At 35.1% G+C, this 25,099-nt stretch overlaps 1 pseudogene; it reads right to left on the reverse strand.

The window, feature by feature from the left end:
- Positions 1–220: 220 nt before the first annotated feature.
- On the reverse strand, positions 221–353 carry LOC111747240 (annotated as a pseudogene).
- Positions 354–25,099: the final 24,746 nt, after the last annotated feature.

A 25,099-nucleotide genomic window follows, 5' to 3' on the forward strand; every position in this document is an offset into this window, starting at 1 on the left:
GAATTGGGAAATAGGAGAGCAAAATGAGTAAGAGATGAAATTCTAGAGCCAGGATATTATGCATTGGAATCTCAGGTTGTACTCAATAGGTGAGTGTTTGGGGGCATGTTTCTTTTTTAATTTTTTTTTTTTTTAATTTTTAGACGAGGCAACCCTTGGTTGACCTCACAGATTGCAAGGAACTTGTCAGCTTACAATCTCTTATTTCTTTTATTTTTTATGCCTACAGCACCTGGTCTTCCTAGGTGGTCTCCCACCTAAGTACTAACCAGGCCCAACCTTGCTTAACTTCCAAGATCAGACGGGATCAGATGGCATCAGATGGGATTGTTCAGGATAGCATGGTTGTAGATGGGGGCGGGGGCATGTTTCTTAATCGGCAAAGTCTTTGCTACTCAGAGTGTGGTCTATGGATTAGCATCCATCTGCATCACCTGGAGCTTATTAGAAATGCAAAATGGTGGTCCTTGTCTCTGGTCTTATATTTTGAAAGGATCTCTCATTATTCATAAGTACATTACACTTTGAGAAGCACTGCACTGAGCCACAGTTCCTTCATTTATAAAATAGGGGTAATAGTGATAAAGACTACTGGTGAGTATGAAATCATATGATGCGTGTCAGGCACATAGTAAGTACTCAAGAAATGTTTGATTGTTATTGTGATTGTGATTGAGGTTGAAGACAGTAAAGAGGAAAGAATATGTTTGGTAAGGCTCTTCCCTAGAAAGAGGGCAGGGATGAGCTCAGGTGTAGCTGGAGGGATAGTTCTTGGGAGAAGCAGGACTGACTTCTCCATAAGGGCATTAGGGAAAGATGCTTCTCTCCCTGACCACTCTCTCTTCCAGGAGAGGAGCAATCTCTGAGCTTCAGCTCCAGTTTCTTGGGATCTTTAGATCTTCTGATTTTCTCTGGAGTATTAAAATTCCAAAAGTTATAAAGATTCTCTTTAAACACCTCTGTAGAAAGTAAATTGATTCGCTAAAGACATTTTAGTAAATTCGACAGTTGAGCATTAGTATTAAAAATGGGTAGAGGCATCAACTTTTAACCTGGTACCTAAGTATTGTTTGAATTTTGCTTAAATTGCCGGCTATTATTAAATGCATAATTTTGAGAAGGAATAGACAATAAAGATGATGTTATTTCTCTTGTTTCCATGACAATGGACATACTTCATGGAATATATCCATCATGCATAGTCTTGAACCATCTGGTTTCTAAGTCCTTGGTGAAAACTCTCTAGGAATGAAATGTAGGTAAACTTTAATCAGTTTAATAATTACTGTAGTCCTTGAAGAAATGATTTAACTTGATTCTGCAGCTGCTTCGATATAAAGCCTAGAGGTCTTATCAGGGTTTTTACTGCCACATTTAAGGAGCAGTTTAAGAATCATTATTGTACTTTAGCTGCAGATGCCACTGTTTCTGTTTTAGGTTGTGAGACTAGGATGTAGTGACATCACACAAAGACGGGGAAAGGTCAAAGTTATTTTTTCTAACTGGCTCTGTCAAATATAAAAATTAACCATACTTTGAGCTGGGTTTTATGTATTGGTAATGTATGTTTATGTTAGAGTTTCTGTCAAAACAGGGATTAAAGATAAATGTAGCTAATTAAAAGAACATTTGCTTAGAGCTCCTGGTAATAGATACCTCTTTGTGAGGTCTTGAGGTATGGCTTTCTTTAAGAACCGATGTAATTTGTGTGGCTGAATCTGAAAAAAGGAGACTTTTGATTTTCTGAAAATAAAATTCAAGTCTAAGCGCTATCTAGTGTGAGTTCTAAGGAAATAACCTAAGTAATGGTTAGGTAAAATTTGCTTATGTAGTTAGCTATATAGAATGCATATGTCTAATCTACTCTGTCCTTTTATCCCACCAAACAGTTCTTCAGCAAAGCCTTTGAAGCAAATCTGCTCTGTCAGGAAACGATACCCCTTATCTGGTACTGGATGAGTCAATATATTTTAAACTGAGCCCTGGATAATTAGAAAATAAAAATTTTCAGGATCAAATCAGGCAATTGTTGCCTTTTTTATTTCTTATTTCTACCAGGCAGGTGGACCTTCACTGCCAATGATGATGTTTCTGTCATCTGTGTGTGTGTTTTTGTTGTTGTTGTTGTTGTTTTGGTAGTGGTGGGGGATGTGGGAGCCAAAGGATAGCATTTTCTGCTTCCCATCAACTACTTACACCAATTGGATTTATGGTCCAAAAGAAGTGGTTGATTTGTAGAAATTAGAAGGCATTTTATGAAAGTGGTAGAATCATTGTCTCTGAGTGTGTGTGTGTGTATAGCTCTATGCAATTTTATACCATGTATGAATTCAGGTTCCCCACACCTTCAGTTTTAAGGGCTATTTTTGCTGCATATAGAATTCTGGGTTGACAGTTATTTTAGCACTTTTGAGATGTTTGTTGTCTTCTACTTGCATGGTTTCTGATAAGAAGTATGCTATAATTCTTATCTGTGTTACTTTGTATATAACAATGTATGCTTTTTCCTCTGGCTGTATGATGGTTAATTTCATGTGTCAACTTGATTGGACCACCAGATGCCAAGATATTTGGTCAAGTATTATTTCTGGGTGTTTTGGTGAGGGTGTTTTTGGATGAGATTAACATTTGCATCGATAGACTGACTATAGCAGATTCCCCTTTCAGTGTGGGTGGACTTTATCCAAATAGTTGAAGGCATAAATAGACCTTCCAGAGTGAGACAGAATTCTTCCTGTCTGATGGCCTTTGACCTGGGACATTGGCTCCCCTCTCTTTCATTCAAATTTAACTGAAACATCTGCTTTTCCTGAGTCTCACACCTGCCAGCCTTTGCCCATGAAGTACACTAATTGCACTCCTACTCCTCAAGCCTTCAGACTCAGACTGAAACTAAATCATCAGCTCTCCTGGATATGCTGCTTGCCAGTTCACCCTGCAAAATTTGAGACTTGCCTGCCTCCATAATTGCATGAACTAATTCCTTATAAAGAATTTCTCTCTCAAAAAATAAGAGTGATAACATCACTTAGCTCAAGAAACCCATTACATCTTATAAGCTACATGTTTTATGGTGTTATATGAAAGAACAGTTTCATCTACTAAAGAGGAGATTTAGTTGTTGGGTGTGAGGTGCAGTAATATTTCCAAATGTACCGCAATAGTTACAAAAGGTCTTGGTATTTGAAACTATTTTATGTTTAAGAAGGTTAGGAATCATCAGAGTGACCTTCTAATCATCAGAGTGATTCTGGAGCTCATTTCTAACCTTTCATTTTACTTTAACATAATTTAGGAAGCACTATCCTATAGATATAAATATTTATTAGCTTCAAACTCCTTACCAGGAAAACACACACATGCCACTGAGCTATGTAAAGTAAAAACTTGCATTCATTTTAAGAAAGGCCCCATTTAAGATTAAGAATTGGATATAAAATGTAAGTTTTTGCTTTTAGATTACTAAGAGCTTTATGTGAGGGAACTTCATAGTGACGATAGTAATTCAACCACCAGGGGGCTCCATATTTTATCTCGAATGCAGCCTGAAGAGAAAGAAGAGATAAGACTTGGTATTTAAGAAAAATATCTTTAAAAAAGAAAAGAAAAGAAAAATTTCTTTCTCATTTCATATGTCCAAGCCATATACCACAGCTTAAAGGCAAATATGTAGGTTTTCATTTAACTACCCCCAGTTTCAAAAATATAGAGAGAAAATTTTGCTTCCAGGTTTTTAGGGCAGTTTTATTTCTTTTATGGAGATTTAAAAAAATTGAAAAATCTTACAGGCTCCTTTTTGTCTATATGACATTGAGATTTGTATTTCTTTGACAAATCTTGAGGTAACCCTGGGGTCAGAAAAAGTGAGAAAAGTGAAGATAGTGCTTTTAGTTAAGTTGGTTGCCCTGTTAGGGATTCCAGTAAACTGTAAAGAATAAACAGCCGAATGGAGGATGTAGTAGAGGAGACCATGGGAAGCTATCTGGGGCCCAAGTGCTTATCAAGGCAGTGCTCTGTGCACACCAGTAGGCTGAGGAAGGCACGGTAAGGAAACTGTGACCTATAATGATAGCTTACAATGTGGGTTGGGAAATTGGAATCTATGCATGCAGCAAGAATGAACAACTTTGAATAAAAGAGTAATTATTTCAGGACACAAAGATTCTGTAATAAAATTTATGTTTGACTATATGACTAGAATTGATGTTGAGTGTCTAAAATATATCTCTGCTTATCTACTCATGTTTCTATTCATTTATCACCAATTTATACCTCCCATTTTTCCCTCAAAATTGTTTAAAACAGTTACTCCATTTGATTTTCTTTTTCCTATTGGTGGTACCTTTACAGCAAAAAGTTCAGTGGCCGGGAATTCTTATTTCTTGTTCTGACTTTCAAGAAACTAACTCTGTGATCTTCAGTAAATTACTTTACCTCTTTGGTCTTCAGCTTCTTGTGCATATGTAACTTTATTCAGATCTCACATGCCATAAAATTCATCTAGTATAAGTGTATAGTTCAATAATTTTTAGAAAAGATATAGAGTTATGCAACCATCACCACAATCTAGTATTAGAACGTTTCATCAGCTTACAAAGTTCTCTCATGCTTGTTTGCATTTAATCTGTGCTCCCTTAACCTGAACCAATTAATAAACTACTTTCTGTCTCATTAATTTGTCTTTTCTAGAATTTTCCTATTAATAGAATCATACAATATGAAATTTTGCTGTGACTGGTTACTTTTATTTAGCACATGTTTTTGAGGTTCATCTATAATGTGACAACTATGGGTGCTTTGTTCTTTTCTATTGCTGAGTAACATTCTATTGTATGAATATGTCACATTGTGTTTAAAAATATTTTAATTGTTTCCAGTTTAGGAATACTATGCATAATGCTGCCATAGACATGTAAGAGGCTTTTTGTGAACATGTATTGTTTTCTCTTTGCCAAGCCTTCCTTTTATTTATTTATTATTTATTATTTTTTAAATTATAATTTATTTTAATTAGTTTCAAGTATAGAGTACGTTGATTAGACATCTATATAGTTCATAAAATTATCCCCCCCAATTGCTCCCTCCCTCCTCTGACACTCCACCTAACCAACATATTAATGCTAATTGCATTCCCTATGCTGTGCTCCCTCCCCATCCCCATGACCATCTATCAGCTAACCCTTCACCCCATTCTCCCAGCCTCCCAAACCCCCTCCGCTCTGTCTGTCATCAAATTGTCCATTATATTTGGGAGACAGTTTTTGATTAATTTGTTCTTTTTATTCCTCAGGTTCTGCATATAAGTGAAATCATATAGTGTTTATCTTTCTCTATCTGACTTACTTTCGAGGTCCATCAAAGCAATATCTTTTTCCATTCCCTTCCTTTTAGTCCGTGTGTGTCTTTTAATCTGAAGTGAGTCTTTTGTAGGCAGAATATGTAGGGGTCTTTCAGCCACTCTATCTTTTGGTTGGAGCACTTAATTCTTTTCCATTTGAGGTACTTATTGATAGGAATGTAGTTGTTACCATTCTTTATTCCTGTTTTTTCTTCTTAGAGAAGTCTCTCCAACATTTCCTACAATACTGGCTTGGTGTTGACAAATTCCCTTAGCTTATTTTTGTCTGGGGAGTTCTTTATCTGTCCTTCAACTCTAAATGATTGTTTTGCTGGATAAAATATTCTTGGTTGTAGAAACTGGATCTTCATCCTGTAGAATATTTTGTGCCAAGCCCTTCTGTCCTGCATAGTTTCTTTTGAGAAATCATCTGCCAGTTTTATGGGTTTTCCCTTATAAGTAACTATCTGTTTCTCTCTTTCTGCTTTTAATATTCTTTCTTTGTATTTAACTTTTGGCATTTTAATTATGATGTGTCTTGGTGTGGGCCTCTTTGGATCCCTGACTTTTGGAGTTCTCCAAGCTTCCTGGTGTTTTATGTCCATTTCCTTCACCAGGTTAGGGAAGGTTTCCATCATTATTTCTTCAAATAGCTGTTCAACATCTTGATTTTCTTCGGTTATGCCGATCAGATGGATATTTGGACCCTTAATAGTGTCTCATATGTTCCTTAAATTATTTTTGTAGTCTTGGCATCTTATCTCTTGCTATTCTGATGGCATGTCCTTGACTTTCCCATTCTCTAGATAGGGCATTTGATCCTCTTCTTTATTCACTTTGTTTATTCTTTTGTTTATTTCATTTAATATACTTCTCATCTCAGATAATGTGTTCTAAATTTCAGACTGGTTCCCTTTTATAATTTCCATTTCCATTTTTATGTTTTTTATCTCTTTGTTGAGGTTCTCACTGAATTTATCTACACTTCCTAAAAGTTCATTAAGTGTCTTTATAATCATTGTTTTGAACTCTGCATCTGTTAGATTATTTGATTCCATTATATCTGGATCTCTGTTTTGTTCTCTCATATGGTTTGTGCTTCTTGTCTTCTCATTTTGGCTATCTTTCCATGTCTATTTCTATGTAATAAGCAAAGCTCCTAAGTCTCTTGGTCTTATTTGTGTAGATTTGTGTAGTAGGTGTCCAGTGGCACAGTCCTGAGAGGGATTCAGCTGCAGGCCAAATTTAGCCCAAGCCTCTATCCCTCTGGGGCTACCTGTGGATTCAGCAAGCCATCCACAGATGCTGTGCTTATAGTTGTCTCAAAAGGCCACACCAGAAACCAAGGCCAGCTGCCTCCAGTGTGAGTCTAGGTGCTGCTCAGCAAGGAGCACCTGACTCGCTGAGGATATACCTGGATGTGGCTTGGGTGGGGCTGCGAGTTGAGGGAGGCAGGGTTTCAGGAAATCCTTTGGGCAGAGTGACCTCTGTTATCCAGTTAGATGATGTCATGGATATGGCCATGCTGTGTCCGCGCACTGGGAGAGGGGAGGGCTCAACAGGGAACAATGGAAAATGTAGGCACTTCTGCACAGAGCGAGTCTCACCTAGGCCCTCACTTTGAAAATGTCTCCCTGTAAGTCCCTGGTGCCCCCCGCACACAGCCGAATTGGCACTGGTGCTCAGAGCAAGTGCGTCCTTCACCACAAAAATCCGCTCTTGGACGCAGCCCCTTTAAGAGGCTTCTGTTGCTACCACTGTGGTAGCTTTCATCCAACTCAGCTGCTCGAGACTGGGCAGCCCCACGTGTTTGCCCTGTTCTACCTTCTGCCATTGCAGGGTGCTTTCTTGGATTTCTCCCTAGTTGTATGGCTTGTTCTTCTAGATCCCAGGTGATTTTTCCTTGCGACTTCTCCTTGTTTCTGTCACAACTTTGACTTGGTTGCCAGGTGGATGAACAGAGCCATTTTTTTTCCTCCCCATGAACATGTATTTTTATTTCACTTGGATATATAAATAGAAATAGAATTCCTTGGCCATACAGGAATTATATATTTAATTTTTAGGAAACTGCCAAAATTTCCCAATATAAGTGTATCATTTTACAGTCTCATCACCAATGTATGCAGGCTCCAGTTTATCCACATTTTGCCACACTTTTTATTATTAGTCTTTTTTTTATTATAGCCATTCTGGTGGTTACATAATGATATCTCATTGTAGTTTTAATTTACATTGCTCTAATAATTAATATTTATATATCTTCTTTTTAAAATTTTAGTTATTAATTTCAAGTATATAGTACATTGGTTAGACATTTATATAGTTTATAAAATGATCCCCCAATTGCTCTTTCCTCTGGCTGTCCATCTAGCCATTACATTAAAGCTAACTGCATTCCCTATACCACTCTCCTCATCTTTGTGACCATCTATCAACTACTAATTTGTACTTCTTTAACCTTTCACCACTTTCTCCCTTTCCCTCAACCAATTTCCCCTCTACCTGTCACCCAATTGTCCTCTATATTTGTGAATCTGTTTTTGATTAGTTTGTTCTTAGATTCCACATATAAGTGAAATCATATGGTATTTATCCTTCTCTGCCTGTCTTATTTCACTCAGCATAATAACTTCTAGGTCCATCCATGTCGTTGCAAATAGTAGGATTTCATTTTTTTAATGGCTGAATAATATTCCATTATATATATGAACCATAACTTCTTTATCCAATTGTCTGTTGACAGACATTTAGGTTGCTTCCATATCTTGGCTATTGTAAATTGTGCTGCCATGAACATAGGAGTGCATGGATCTTTATGAATTATTGTTTTATTTTTCCTTGGATAAATACCCAGAAGTGCAATTGCTGGGTCAAAAGGTATATCCATTTTAAATTTGTTGAGAAACCTCCATACTGTTTTCCATAGAGGCTGTACCAAATTGCAATCCCACCAACAGTATTTGAGGGTTCTCTTTCCTCCACATCCTTGCCAACACTTGTTCTTTGATTTATTGATGATAGCCATTCTGATAGATGTGAGATGATATCTCTTTGTGGTTTTAATTTGCATTTCTCTGATGATTAGTGACCTTGAGCATCTTTTCATATGTCTATCGGCCATCTGTATTTCCTCTTTGGAGAAATATCTATTCAGGTCTTCTTCTCATTTTTAATTGGATCATTTGTTTTTCTGTTATTGAGTTGTATGAGTTATTTATGTATTTTGGACATTAACCTCTTATCAGTAGTATCATAAAAAAATATCTTCTCCCATTCAGTCGGTTGTCTTTTCTTTTTGTTGGTGGTTTCCTTTGCTGTGCAAAAACTTTTTAGTTTGATGTAGTCCCATTTGTTTATTTTTTTCTTGTATTTTCCTTGCCTGAAGAGATATGTCTGAGAAGAAATTACTAGTAGCAATATCAAAGAAATTACTGCCTATTTTCTTCTAGAAGTTTTGTAGTTTCAAGTCTTACATTTAAGTCTTTAATCCATTTTGAGTCTATTCTTATATACAGTGTAAGAAGGTGATCCAGTTTCTTTTTTTGTGAGTGTGTATCTGTCTAATTTTCCCAACACTTTTTATTGAAGAGGCTGTTTTTATCTCATTGTATATTCTTGCCTCCTTTGTCATATATTAAGTGGGCATATAGGTGTGGATTTATTTCTGGGCTCTCTATTCTGTTCCATTGATCAATGTATTGATCCATTGGTCAACAATACCATGCTGTTTTGATTACTGTAGTATAATATGATATCAGGTACTGTGATACCTCCAACTTCGTTCTTCTTTCTCAAGATTGCTGTGGCTATTTGTTTTTTTTTATAGCTCCAGATAAATTTTAGGATTATTTGTTCTAGCTCTCTGAAAAATTTCATTGGTATTTTGATAGGGATTGCACTGAATCTATAAATTGCTTTGGATAGTATGGCTATTTTAGTGATGTTAATTCTTCCTACCCATGAGAAGGGTACATTTTTCCATTTATTTGTATCTTCTTCAATTTATTTTTTCAATTTCTTATAATTTTCTGAATAGAGGTCTTTTACCCCCTTGGTTAATTTGATTCCCAGGTATTTTGTTGTTTTCGATGCAATTGTAAATGGGATTGTTTTCTTAATTTCTCTTACTGAAAGTTCATAATTGGTATATAAAAATGCCATTGACTTCTGAATATTAATTTTGTATCCTGCTGCTTTACTGATTCATTAATTAATTCTAACAGTTTTTTGGTGAAATATTTAGGGTTCCCCATATATAATATCATGTCATCTGCAAATAATGAGAGTTTTAGTTCTTCCTCTCCAATTCAGCTACTTATGTTTCTTCTTTGATGAACTATCTATTCAAATATTTTATCCATTATAATTATGTTCTTTGTCTTATAACTAAGTTATGCAAGTTCCTTATATATTCTGAATGTCTTTTTAAAATTAATATAATTTGCTTTTAAGAGCAGTTAGGTTCAGAGCAAAGATGAGCAGAAAATATACAATTCCCTTGTCTCTACCTCTCCCCAAACTCTTCCAATATTCACATCCCACATTATAGTAATACATTTGTTACAATTAAAGAAGTTACATTGACATATTATCACACAAAGTCCATAGTTCACATTAGAGTTCACTCGTTGTTGTATATTTTATGAGTTTTGACAAATGTACTATGACAGGTATCCATTCAATGACACACTATACTGTATGTCACATAGAATAGTTTCACTGCCCTAAAAAGAGAGAGCACAAAATCTGCAGATGTTCAATGTTCTTATTCAAATTTCTAGTAGCTTGTTATGAATTAATGCATCTCAATAAATTGTTTATTTTTAGTCAACTTCCAAGTCCTTAAATATACAATTTTGATAATTTTGTCCAGTTTAAACTTGTTTTCTGAAGAGAGGATTTGCCAACCTCAACTTTGCTGTAGCTGGAAGTCCTGTCCTGAATAAGTTTTTAATTCACAGTTATTGATGTTTACATTTTTTCCCATGAAAAATCCCCTGTGCCATTAGAAACATTAATAATGAAATATTTCTTACAATTCTGTTCTGCAATAGTCTCTGAGATTTTCTTCTAGCCATTGATGCTTACCTGCAAAATTTGACGCTGGAACTTCCTTGATCTGAATGTAAAGTGTCAACGAAATATGATTAGATAACTAGTGTTCTTATTACTTCTTCAAACTGTTCTTAGTTTGTTACCTGTTTGAGAGTTGCCATTGTTCAATCATTCCATCAGGAATAACAGCTAAATTTGTTCATATGCCTACAATGACACAACCATCAACTGGGTAACAGTTATTATGAGAGTTGCCTCAATTAAAGAGATATTAAAATGTGAAAAACTACCTCTTACAATTGATGAAATATGTTAACATTATAATCCAGTTCACTTTAGAGAATAATTTAGGATTAGATAATCTTTATTGCATCTTATTCAAGAGTCTCAAGACCCTAAAGACAACAAGAGTTTCTTTCCTATTGTATACATGAAATTATACATGATAGGGATTATATACATGAAATTATCTTTCAGAATGGGCTCAGAAAATAGTTATTGAGAGAATCTGTTTTATTTCTTCTCTGTACATTTCTATTGAGACTATGATTTTGTTAAAAAGACAATAAAAAATGTTTCACAATGATTTGAGTCAAAGAAAAGGGCAAAGCCATTAGAACAACTTGAACTGATTCAAAATCCTTTCTGTAGTGAAATTTCAGATTGGAAATTGGCTTTAAAGTATGGAATTAATCTATTTTTGTCTTTGAGTATTAATACTTTTTAAAATTCCTGACATTTAAAGAACTTGAGTAGGTTTTATCTTTATCTTTTTCTATGTTTTGTACTTAGTATTCCAAAGCCCTTATAAAAATTAGATCATAGTAGAGGAAACAAATGTAGGGGAAATGAACATTTTTATCCTCATCAGTCACTTCTGCACATAGGGAAGTACTGTTTTGCACCTTTCCAAATGGCTTGTTTTATATATCTGTTATAACTTCAAAACACATGACTTTAGGGAGGACTTGGTAGTTGATGAGAGAAATGAGAAAGGCACAGTGCCCGGGGGTTCTAACTTCTGGCCACATTGATAACCGTCATCAGATTATAAATTTACAGAGTTGGAAAAAATTGTACAGATCATTTAGACTTGATGACACAAATACAAAGGCCTAGAGAAGCCAGAGAAATAATGCAAATGAGTAGAGCAGGCCAATTTTTATGATTTTGCCTGTATTTCTTGAAACACATAGTCCTCTCAGTACATATATCTTTTCCACGCTATTAACAGTTGGCATGAGTAGGGAGAAACATTTCTCTGAGACAAACAGTAGTGCAAGTGAAAAGATATATGGCTAAATTTAGCCTGCTCTCCGTTTTTGTAAATGAAGTTTTTTTTCTTTTTTTAGAACACAACAATACTTATTTATTTATGTATTGTCTATGGCCATTTGCATGCTATAATGACAGAATTAAATATTGTGATAAAGACTATATGGCCTTCAAAGCCTAAAATATTTACTATATGGTCCTTAATAGAAAGAATTTGCCAACCCCTGATAAATGACATGTCACAGAACCTCAATGTTAGGAGAGAGAAAGTGTTGGGGACTGTAGCAAACTAGAAAGTGTGAGCTCCATCTAACGACTTGACTCGTGTGAATTGGCTCAATGTTGCACATAAAAATTTTAATTTTATATGAAATCTTCCTGTTTTTAAAGATTGATTCAATATTTTATTTAAACACTGTGATTCAATATTTTATTTAAACACAATATTAATTTATTATTTAAATATTTTATTTAAACCCTCAGAACCCCCCATATGTATTCAGGCTAGATTTGGCCCTCAGACTGAAGCTTTATGACTTAAGATCTTTTTTTCTTAATTCTGATTTTTCCATTTTTTCTTTCTAAAAGTTATATTGTTTTTTTTTTTAAACAAAACAAAACAAAACTACTCTGCTACTTTTTATAGTTTCTTTACTTCTTACACATATTTTCAAACCTATCTTTTAAGTATGGTTGTTTTATAGTTAGCACCTGATAATTCTAGTATCTGAAGTTTTTGTGGGTCTGTTTTCTGTTGTTATTTCTGCTGCTTATCACTCATGGTGGCTTCTTTTTTTAAATGCCTGGTTATCTTGGGTTATAATATATTCGTCATACTTGAAAGATTTATTTGTGGGAGTAACTCAAGGCCTAGGATGAAGGCATTTTCTTCTTGACAGTATTTTATTTTCTTCTCTCAGGCCCATAAAGGAACTATAAAGTCTGGGGCCACCTTCATCCAAGTTCAACACTTTAGATTTCCTGGACCACGGAAAGTGGATTGGGAGAACATGAAAGAGTAGGTTTATCTTAAAGTTCTAGTTTACTGTGGAGAGATTCTCCTATTAAATACCTCACAATATGTGGGTCTAGCCTTTTAAATTTCTACCTCCCATAGAGATAAGCAAAATAAATATTAAAATTTGTTGGAATTGACAAATGCCTTCTTTTTTACTGCATTGGTTCCTTGTTTTCCTTCAGTTTATCCTGATAATCCTTTTATCTCTTGTTAGATCTTTGATGTTTTTAAGAATATATTTTTATATATTTCATACAGTATTTTTAGTTTTTAGTGGGAGGGATATCCAAATAGCAACTCATCATTATCAGAAACTGGAACTGGATCTATTTCCACCCTCTCATTTTATAGATGAGGAATCTTTAGGCTCAGAATGTGAATTATTCAAGATAATACAAATAGCACTTTGTAACACTTGGATTAGCACTTAATTTTCTTGTCCTCCAAACCAGAATTCTCTTTACCATCCATATTTTCATTTTAGGATATTGGTCGGTGGTATGTTGGCAAATGCTTAACAACTGAATTTCTGGAAAAAAAATTTCTAATCACTGTTTATGCCAATTTCTATGGCATAAATATTCCCATTGTAGCCAATTTCAAGCTACCAACTTGATGATACTGAACACAGAATTGAAAAAAGATGCATACAATTGCCTCTCATGAGCTGGTACAACCTGACTCCAGCATACCGCTGTACCTAACTGAGAGAGAATTAACATTTTTTAAATATTCCTACATGTCAGACACTCTACTGATACCATCTGGTTTAATTTTCACAACAATATTGTTAGGCTGTTATTATCCTGATCACAATTTTATAGATGAGAAACTTGAGATTCAGAAAGATAAAGCTATTCAAAGTCACACAACAAGTGGCAGAACCAATATTTGAAACCAGGTCTGTGAGATAATCAGAGCCAGTGCTTTTCTGATATCCAGAATTATTTCATGAGAGATATGATAGACCTAAAATCTCCACAAAAGATGGAATAATTGGGAGTATAGCAAAGGTTTTCTTTCCAGGTAGTTCCCTAAACTACTTTCTCTTCTGGCTAGTTGGCATCTTCCCTTGATTCTACTATAGTTTTCCAAAAAATGGTACCCAATTTAATATAATGCTACTTCCTTCTTATTCTATGAATCTTCTCAAGATTACTGTACAGTTTTATACTAAAATCTAATTTCTTAGATGCTGCCCATGTCTCTCTTTCAATTCTTATTTGGCCCTGGTTCCTTGAGAGCATCTGTCCAATCATCTCTTCCTTCCTTCCTTCCTTCCTTCCTTCCTTCCTTCCTTCCTTCCTTCCTTCCTTCCTTCCTTCCTTCCTTCCTCCCTTTTTTCCTCCCTTCCACCCATAAATATGCCAGACATTGTGTTATATTCTAGGATATAGAAATTGATTTGAGGGGTTAAAATCTTTGCCTTAAAATTCTCTATATAACATCCAAAAAATGTCAAGAATGTTGATAGTTCTTCCCCAGAGGAAAAAAAATTGTGTTACAAACTCCATGGAGTTTCTTAAAGCTGAGAAATCAAAGTAGTCTAGCTAGAAAGCTGGTTGTTCTTTTTCCCCATTTTCATAGTTCTCTATTTTGCAAGAGGCTCCTACACTGAGAAGGAGGGAGCATATTTTAAAGTGACAGGTAGACAAACTAGCATTCTCCAGGAGTCCTCCCACTTCCAGCTGCAGAGGATGCCCCTTTTGACCTAGTTGGAGACCCATTTAACACATCTATTTCAAAGGATGGGGACTAAGTTCCTTTTGACCTCCTTCCAGCTGCAAATTCATAATCTGGTTCCCCATTTTCAATAATGATTTAATATAAATATATTTTAAATAATAATCACGTCCTTCCCTCTGCCCTCCCCTTCACAGCTGTGGTTTCCTACTATGAGATTCATCTGAACTGTGATTAATATGTGTGTTTAAAGAAACATGTATTTCTCTTTTTTTCTTCCTCACAGCTGTATTTTCCCTACCTTAGCAATTTCTTTCCTATATATATTACCCATATGTATTTTAGTTCCAGAATCACAGAAACATTTTTTTTAATACTGAATATTGTAACTATGTTCTCTTCGTACTATACCAGTACCCTTACTCTATGATTCCATCCCAACATCCTGAAGCTTTTTTAAACAGATATCCTCATATGTCTCAAGTGAGTAACAAAGTTCTGATGGCAAGTGTTTAGTAACCACAGCTCTTCTTTGTCTCTTAGAAAAGGCAATATTCCTTCTTCCTTCTGGTCACTGAGCACCACAGTTCAGAGCATCCCAAGAATTTTGGGTGCATGAGATTGTATTATCTGTTAATTGAGCATTCTCTTCTTTATGTCATCCAGGGCCATATTTTTTAAATTGAGGTAAAATTCATATAACATAAAATTAACCATTTTAAAGTATATAATTAACTTGCATTTAGTACATTCAAAATATTGTGTAACCATCATGTCTATCTAGTTCCAAAATATTTTCATCACACCCAAAAAAGACATCCATTCTCCGTTTCCCCCTCCATTCAGATCCTGGCAACCATTAACCTGTTTTTTGTCTCTGTGGAAGAGTCATAAGTTTCAGATATAAGTGTCAACAATATTACTTATTTAAACAAATTTCTGAATGTGGTTTGTTCCACAGATGAGCGATGAAGTTCTCAAAGCCATAACTGTCTAGCAACAAGATCACACTAGCACATTATGCTCTTACAGTTAAAGACTATCTTGGTGACTAAATGAATGAATGATGGATTGGAACTGGATCTGATATGGTTCAGTAACCCAAACACATGACAATTGAAAATTGTGAGAAAGGAAATTTCTGAACCCCTCCCAACAATGACTGAAGACCTAAAAATAGTCATAAAGGATAGTTTAAATAAAGTCTGTCATCAGAATGTAAGAAGACATCAGAATAACATAAAACTGGATGGAGAATAGGGAGAAGTACATTCAAATAACTTCTAAATTCCAAACACAGAGATTTTATAATATCTCTATACAAAATCTAAACAAAGGGAGGAAGAAATCTTTAGCTTCACTCCTCTCCCCTAGATTCAGTCATGACACTTGTGCCTCTGTCTTACTCAATTAATTCTGGAAGTACATGAATTGAGGTTAGGGCTATGTCTTTTATCCCCCTCCATTACAGTGCTTCCTCAGTAGCCTCCCATGTATTAATTCCAGAGGGTTTTATAGGTGTTATGTAAAAGTGGTTTCATGATTTGTTCAATTTTTCATTTTCTCACTCATTCACCATTCATTGATTCATTGGTTCATTCATTCAACAAGTGTTTACTTAATTCTTCTAATATATTTACCACTGCTTTAGGTTCTGAAAATAAAGAAATGAAGAAAACAGACAAACCGAGTCTGTTTATTAAAACAATATTCTTTACTGCAGGTCCTCCAGGATCTAAATTTAATGATAATGGGAATTATTAAGCTTCAAGAGGAATTTCAAAAAATTTCTTTAAGAAAGATTTGACCACATGAAACTTGCATTCTTTAGAAATACCTTAGGAAATGCATTATTATTAAGTGTAAAAATTTTCTTTTTCTGGATTCTGTTACACTGCTATAACCTAATTCTCCAAGTAAGTCCCCTTCTTATTCTTTGTAATAGAGAATATGGTTTTTTCCCTCTTCAGAGTACTTACCACAGTGTGGACTTACATGTTTATTTTTTTCAACAATTAAACTTCTTTAATTTATTTCAACCTAATAAACATTTTTGAAGGCTCACTAATGTGCACTGTCTATGCTTCTCTTTGTATCTCTCCTATCTATTAAATGTTCTTCTTGCTTCAAATCCCTGTTGGATCTACCCTTCACACTGCTGATACAATAATATTTCAAACATATTCCTGGTAGGGTCACTTCCTCACCTCAAATTCCCAAGATAAAATTCAACAACTTTAGCAAGAGACAAAATGTCATTAATGATTTGTCTCCTCCATCTTCTCTCATATCTCTTACTTCCCCCATGCCTCTGACATACAAAGCTATTTATATATCTTCTAGTGTTATGTTCATCTGAGTTTTTTTGTGAAATATTTATGCTTTATCGTCATCCTGAAATGGTCTTTCTGCCTTCATAGAACTATGTACTAATTGGTCTTTAGATAACTCACATGTCTTTTACAGTTATATGTTTATTTTGGGACTTACTTGCTTATGCTGTCTCTGCTGCTATTCTGCTAGTTCCACGAAGACAAAATATATTGCACCTAGTAGGCACTCAGTAAATAATGTGAATTTGTTGAAGGGATAACTGAAATAATAAATTTACTTATCTATCACTTTCATTTATTTTATTTAGTATTTGAGTTCTTCTCTCTTTCAAATTTTTTTTATTTCTCTAAGATTATGGGGAACTCTAGAAAAATACTGGACAGGTTGACTACTGCAGGTAAAGAATTTATATAAGGTCACATTTTTCATTGGGCTTGATGATTGCTGTAGGAGATGAAAACTTTATAGAAAAATCCCCTGTATGCAAAAAGTCATATATTAAAATAATAACTAATATTTTTGACATTATTGTATTTAGCACTATTTTAAGCACTTTTACACAGAATAACTCATTTAATTATTATAGCAATCCTACAACATAGACACTATATTATCTCTTTTTTATCTATGCTATTATTAATAGTAAGGTGCAGTAACATCTTCAAAGCTACACAGCTCATTAATAGTAGATCTGGAATCAAACTGTGGTAGTCAGGGTCCCTGCTGTAAGCCACTATGCTCTAACATTTGTATTTACAATACTCTCATGCCCTTGAAGCTGTAATACTCTCATATTCTTGGAGCACAATCAACATTCACAGCAGGATGATGTTTGCTAGGAAAAGCAATTACGTCTTTGAATGTTTCATTGACCAGACATTTCATCTCTGCCCTTAAGGAGAGAGAACATTTTCAGGAGTTAGTTATTTGTTTATGATTACTCTAAGGTGTATCAGGAATTGAACTCAAGTAGTCTTACTCCAGTCTTCTACACTCATTAATCATTAGATCATATTGCCTCAAGAACTTTGTAGTCAGTGTTATGTAGAGCACATATTACTCCCTTGACACTATTTTTCTATATTTTTTTTCTTTGTGGTTTTGATATCTGGTTTTCTTTTGTTGTTGTTTAATTGGTTGTATATGTTGACACATGAATATGTTTAAATTTTAACTATAATTGTGAAAAGATTTGAAATAATGAAGCTTGCCTTGGGAAGAGTATCTGTTGGAGTTGAATTGAGAAAAGTCCTGAGTAAATTGGAAAGGGGAAGAAATTGGTGATATAAATGTTTGGGATCTAAGGGAAATAATAGCAGCAGGCCTGAATCTCAGGAAAGGAAGGGATTGAGAGCTTCTCTAAATAGAGTAAGGAGACTATATTACAGAATAGACAGAGAGGGACTCAGGCAGATGGGTTAGAATATTTCACTGTGGCTCATTGTTGCTGAAAGGAGGCAGACAAACTAGGACAGCAAGATAGTAGTGTACTCTTGTTCTTCAGATAAGAAATAATGGTTATTATTTATGGACATCTTCATATAAATAGGTATATCCATCTACATCTCTCTCTGAATAAGGTCTTTGTGGAAGTAAAGGAGAGAGAATAACGAGAGAGAATTATTTCATCTCAGAAGAGGGACCTTAGGTAAAAAAGCTTTAGTGCAGCCCCACAGCAGCTTGCATGTTCTGAGGATGGACTTATAAAGGGAGACTGGATACAAGAAGGGATACACAAAAGGCCCCATAAAAACAAAACAAAGCAAATAACTCCCCTGTCCAAACTAGAACCAGTCTGGGTTATAATCAAGGACATACATTAAAGCACAGTTCTAAATGAGATAGCACCTGTGGCATGTTAAATATGTGTTAGTATGCCTAGTACATTGCCTAGTGTCTTAGTCTGCTTAGAGCTCTACAAAAAAAATATCACAGACTGGGTGGCATACATTGAGCAGAAATTTATTTTCCACAGTTCTAGAAGTTGGGAAGTTAAGATCAGGGTGCTAGCAGAGTAGATTTCAGGCTAAGACCTCTTCCCTTGGCTTGAAGACAGCCCTCAGTTTGCTTTATGCTTACATGACCTCTTTGCGTATACATGGAGAGAGAGAGATTTCTGATGTCTGTTTCTTTCTTGTAAAGACATAAGTTCTATTGGATTAGGTCCAGATCCTTTTGAACTCATTAAACTTTAAAGGCCCTATTTCCAAATACAGTCGTATTGGGGGTTAGGGCATCAACATGAATTTGGCAGTGAAGGGGACACAATTCAGTCCAAATCACCTAACATACAAAAAGTATTCAATAGATTTCAAGTAGATAAATATCTTCAAGGACAAGGACTGTGTTACCACATAGTAGCACATAATAGATAGTTAAAAATATTTTTCATATAAATGAATGATATGCTGTGAAGCCTGATGGCCTAGAATCAGAGATAACACGTATAGTTTGAGGGCTCAGGGCCTGAATCTACAAAATCAAGTGCTTCTTTTACAGAGCACAGTGTGAAAAAGACTTCTGATTGGTCACACTTGCTCCTAGTTGTATATACCCTGTCCACAAGGTCGTCTTTGACTAGAAAGGGCACTAACTAACCATCTACTCCTAGAGAGTGGATTGCTTCCCATTTAGTTTTACTAGTTTGTCTGTAGTGTTTTCCCTTGGGTCCTTAGAAACCTGCCATCCTTGAAAATGTTTTCAATAAGTAAAAATTAAAATGCTCATATAGGTCAACTGGTTCTTGGTAGATATTAAACCAAGGTAAAAGATTTTCTCATTTTCTTTCCTGCTCTCTGGCCCCAAATCATTTGGAATTCAATGACATAATATTTCATTTGCATGGAGAGAGTATTCTTGAATATTATCTTCTGGTAAACATGCCAGGCATGGGTAATGAAAGAGATGGAAAAGGTGACCTGGTCTCCAACATCGATGTCCTCCTGGACCACAGGAGCAGCCGGGTTTAAAGTTTTGATATCAACTGAGCTTGATCTTTGGAATAGTGCTGGATATATCATGCTTTTCTTTTTCCTAGGAGACTGGGCATCATTTAACAATTGCCTCTTTGCTGATTCAACAGGAAAGGCGATAGATGCCTGTCCACTCACAAATACTGCAATTGATTCCAAAGAATATGAAGGAGTGGCTGTTGCGCCCAGGTCTCCAAAGAAAAAGACACAAAGTTTAAGAAAGGATTCTGAATCTTTGCGAGAGAAAGGAACAGGAATGGAGGGAATTCCATGTACTTTTTTTTCTGCTAACTTTTAAAGGAAGGCCTTTCTCAAACTGTCTAGATTTATTTATTAGTACAACAGACTTTTAGTTAGACAAGATACTTTGGGAGCAAGGGAAGTAGGATTTTCAAATTACATGTACCATATCAATAAAATTTCAAAAACTTGGTGGGGACAAGGGATAGGACAAACAGAGTGTTGTCATAATTTTAATTTGCCAGGTAAAGACATGAAAACACATTCACACAACTAACATCTGCTAGCACTTTATAAGAGAAAGAGCATTTTAATATAATAAAATGAACAGTTCCTAATTAGAAACAAGAGCTGACAAACACACCACTTGAGCACACACATACATATGGATGCTCACATGCAAACATCATCCTTTTTTTCTCATTTTGCTATGGGCTTGTTAGGACTTAATCTTGGACAGCTCTGGTCAATGTGTGGTTGTTATGAAACCACAAGGCTAGGTAATTTCTAAGGCTCCTTGAGATCTAAGATTCTACAATTCAGTGAGTTATTCATGACTTCTTCCTTCTAGTATCTCTCACAAATACATTGAGCAGGAGAGTCATGGCATACAAAATGAAAACACATGTATGACCAAACATGACACACAGAAGTAAAAAATGAAAACCATGTAAAGAAATGGCTTTACTTCTCTAGTGTACCTCACTCTTGGCCTAGGTTTCGATTTTTTCCAGGACTCAAATTCATTTGTTCAACAAAGCACGTATTTGACCATTTTCAAGGTCCAATGGATGTGCTATTTTATACAAATTGCTTCAGGTTAAAAGCTTTGCTCAAGCCTGTAATGTGGCCAGAGCCAGAATGAGTTTGAGCTAAAAGAATTATGTAATGAATTTGCAGCAGAGTGTATTTACTGTTTATTACATAGGTAGAAATTTTTAATACTTTAGGATATTTAAAAACATACTACATCTGTTTTATTTCCCTTTCAAACTCTTTCTATATGCTTTTTCTTTACACTGTTCACACAGATACTTTGCTACCCCTTTTCCAATGGCTCTAATATGACATTTAAATGTCTACGAGAATTTCAAAATCATTATTCATTTCCTCAACTAGGTAGTAATGCTGTCTAAATTCTGGTTAGGCATTCTCCTGTTGTATTATCATCAACAGTTACTTTCCCAATTAGTCTCTGCCATGAAATACCAGGAATCATATTGTGGTTCTCCTTGGAAGAACTCTTAAAATTCTCCTGCTCTGTTTGTGTCCTTGACCATAACATTCTTGAGCTTATTGTCATAGCTATTTAGTGAAGTTTCTGGTAATGGACATTTCCTGTGCATGGAATGTGTGTTAAATGACTTGCTGGCTCAGAAATGCAAGAACTCAGTCTCATCTGAATCAAGTGGTGAAATTATTACCCATTTGAATGGGAGATTTCACTATAGAAGTTTTATAACCACCATAATTCCTTGTGGTTAGATTTTTCTGACCAGTTTAATCTTTTGAAATTGTAAATTTCATAGAAGATGCTCAGTGTGAGAAAGGTGAAAGGAGCTGATGGATGCCAATTGCTCTAGACCATGGTGGATTGGCAGTTAATGTGGTGACATGATGGGAGGATGCAGAAAATGAAGGCAAATAATTAATGATGATGTAGTTTAGACACTTAGAAATGTAATGAAGTTGAGTTGAATTGTTCTAGTCAATATATAGTCAGGACGTTATTAACTTGAAAAAAAGATTCTCAAAGTTCTCTACAGAAGGATATTCTCAGAACTTCTTAAAATGTACCAATAGGTGGAATGCACCAATGTTTTTGAGCAATTCTGGGAGAGTCAAGGAACTTTGTCAACAAGAATCAGAGAATTTAGGTGCCTCTGTCCATTAGCATATCCCCCCAAAAGCAATATGGGAAAAAGTGGGAATATGGGTTGAAATGAGGTAAAAAAAAAAAAAAGAATTTTAAGGTAAAAGAGAGGAGAATTAAGACTCTATTAGAGAGGAGTGAGTAAGTATCAGGGAAGTAAGAGTAGATGGGGAAGTTAGAATTTTTAAAGAACAGTTTCTAGAGTTTTAAATCAAGAAAGGACCAAAGATCAAAGAATGACACTTCTGGTAACCAAAACAGGAAAATATGTGCTCACTCAAAGTTACAAAAAGAGAAAACTATGTCCTGAGTGTAAAAATAAAGATGAGAGGAAAGTTCATCAACGAAGCTTTATTTGAGAGGAAATGAAGTGGAAAAGATGACAGCATATATGTGTAGCATTTCAGAGTCTACAAAGCATTTGCTCATACATTATTTTACTTGATTCACACATAATCCTGGGCAGTAAAAGAAAAACTAAGATTTTTCTTCAGAACAGGAAACAGATTTAGAGAAATGAAGTAACTTCCTCAAAGTCACGAGGTTAGCGAGTGGTTGGCTAATACTTTCATTTTCCTGAATCAGGGGCCTTTGTGCATTCCCCTCTGCCATGCTGGAAATCTAGGACTTTCCTTCTTGGCTTGAGGTTCATTCTCTCTCTTCTGAATAGATGTACAATATTCTATATCAGATGTAGACAATTTTTTTTTCTGTAAAGAGCCAAATAGTAAATATTTTAGGTATTGCATGACATATCTTCTCTGTCCCAACGATTCAACATTGCCTTTGTAGCATAAGGTAGCCACAGACAATATGCAAACGAGAGTATGGCTGTGCTCCAATAAGACTTTATTTACAAGAACAGGTGGTAGTCTATATTTAGGCGGCCTGCGAGCTGTACTTTGTTGACCCCTGTTCTATACCATAAAATCTCATGAATCTTGTTGTCCTTGTATAAGAACTTCTAATTCCTCCCACTCTGTGTTTGACATATAAATTTCCCAACTAGATAATTTTGGCTTTTTTAGGTCCTACATATTATTCTTACAACATAATGTTGATACTCCTCCCATCAAGAGTTGGGAGCCTGTGTTCTCTCCCCTTCACTGTGGGTGGTATTGTGACTATAGCATCAATGTTACATAACTTCTGAGGCTATGTTATAAAAGGCAATACAGCTTTCATCTGGTTCTCTTGGAACTTTGAGCTACCAAATAAACAGTCTGACTATCTTTAAGCTTCCATATTGAGGAAGACCAATCTAGCATACGTGGAGTAATCTCATAGAGAACCCAACACTACATGGAGAGAATGAGGTGTCTGGCCAGCCCTCAGCTACTTTAATTCCCCCACTCCCACCACAGCTGTCTCATCTCTAGGCACTGTCTTACCACAATGGCATGAGAGACCTTGATCCAAGAGCCCAGAACCCCTGACCCACAGAAACTGTGAGATATAATAAAAAGATTGTTTTCTTTACCCACTAAACTGTTTGTAGCAATACAGAACTGGAGCACCTGTCCTCTATCTTCCTGTCTTCTCTTCCTGAGCAGGTGGTGTTCCATAGCAGTTGAAGATGATGGTTTCTGATTCAGTTTTCTTTGTTTCAGTCTCAGCTTTCACATGTTCTAACTATGGGATATTGTTGCTTAACCTCTCAGAATCTCCATTTCCTTATCTGCAAAAAGGTTCTACTGTAGATAATATTTTTTGTCTCAGAGAAAAGCTGTTATAAATATCAGACAAGTTAATGGATATGAAACGTCAAAGAATAGTGATTAGCAGATAGTAATGCTTTAAGACTAGGTATTATTATCATTTCATCTCTGTCATCATGCCCAATTTTCTAAAGATAAGATGATGAAGGGACATAAAAAAGGTTGTCATGGAGCTGCCATCTCTCTGCTGATGACACCCAAGTAGAAGTTTCTAGCATTGATCATTCCACTGCACACCAGATGTATAATTCCTATGGCCTACTTGCTTTATGGAATGTCTCACAGTTTCCAAATTTAATATTTAATGAAAAATTAACTCCCTATCTTGCTACAAAGGTATATACCAAACCTCTTATTTTGTCTTCTTGTTGTACAAATGGTTCCACCATTCATTAGGTAGGAGTCATCCAGAACCCCTTAATTCACACACACACTGCATTAAATCCGTCAGTAAAGATAATTGGCTTTGTCTTCAATGTCTTTCTAACCAAAATGTAGGTCAAGAAACAAAACATTACCAGAACCTCAGAAAACCTTCATGCTTAATAGCTTCCTATAATCATCTTTTTCTTCTTCCCCAAAGGAAAACATTATCCTGGCTTCTAAAGCCATGACTTAGTTTTTCCTATCTTTGATATTTACACAAATGAAATTATATACATACACAAACATATATGTCATTATAACTGACTTCTTTTATTTATGTTTATGAAATTCAACTACATTGTTGCATATAGAAAAATTTTGATCAGTTCCATTGTTCTGTAATGTTCCAATGTTTTAACATACTTCTTTTTATTTACCTAATTCACTGATAATGAACCTTTGGTTTGTTTCCATTTTGGTGTTATTATGAAAGATATTGCTATAAATATTCATGAGTGTGTGTGTACATGTGTGCATGTGCATGTGTGCATGCTTGCATGTGCACATATGTATGCATTTGATTGGATAAATACTTAGAAGTGAAACTTCTGGGTCATAGTTTGTGCATATAATACTTTGCATTTCTACTGGCAGGATATGAGTTATATTTGCTTCACATAATTGTCAATACTTTGTATTATCTATCATTTTCATGTTATCTATGCTGGCAGGTGCATATGGGTACCATAATGTAGTTTTTATTTGCTTTACCCTAATAAATAATGAGGTTGATCACTTTTCCATGTGTTTATTGACAATTTGGATATGCTCTGTGGTGAAGTACCTGTTTGACCCTTTTTGAGGTGTCTATGTTCTTATCAATTAGGAGGTGTTCTTTTAGAGTCTAGATATATGCCTTTTATCAATTATGTGTTAACAATATAGTCTCTCATTCTGTGGCTTGTCTTTTCACCTCTTTAAAGATATACCAGAATTCTCATTTTAATGTGGTCCAATTTAGCAGCGCTTATCTTTTATTTCAGTTTTTGTCTTTCTGGTTAGAGCTTTTGTGTCTATTTAAGAATATTTTCCTGCCTCAAAGTAATGGAGATATTATCTTTACATCCTAGAATTATTGTTTTATATTTTAAAATTAGATACACAATCCACCTGGAAATTCATTTTTGTCTATGGCATGAAATAGCAACAAATTTTTTTTTTCTC

Source organism: Pteropus vampyrus, unplaced genomic scaffold, assembly GCF_000151845.1.
Source record: "Pteropus vampyrus isolate Shadow unplaced genomic scaffold, Pvam_2.0 Scaffold215, whole genome shotgun sequence".
Classification (NCBI taxonomy): Eukaryota; Metazoa; Chordata; class Mammalia; order Chiroptera; family Pteropodidae; genus Pteropus; species Pteropus vampyrus.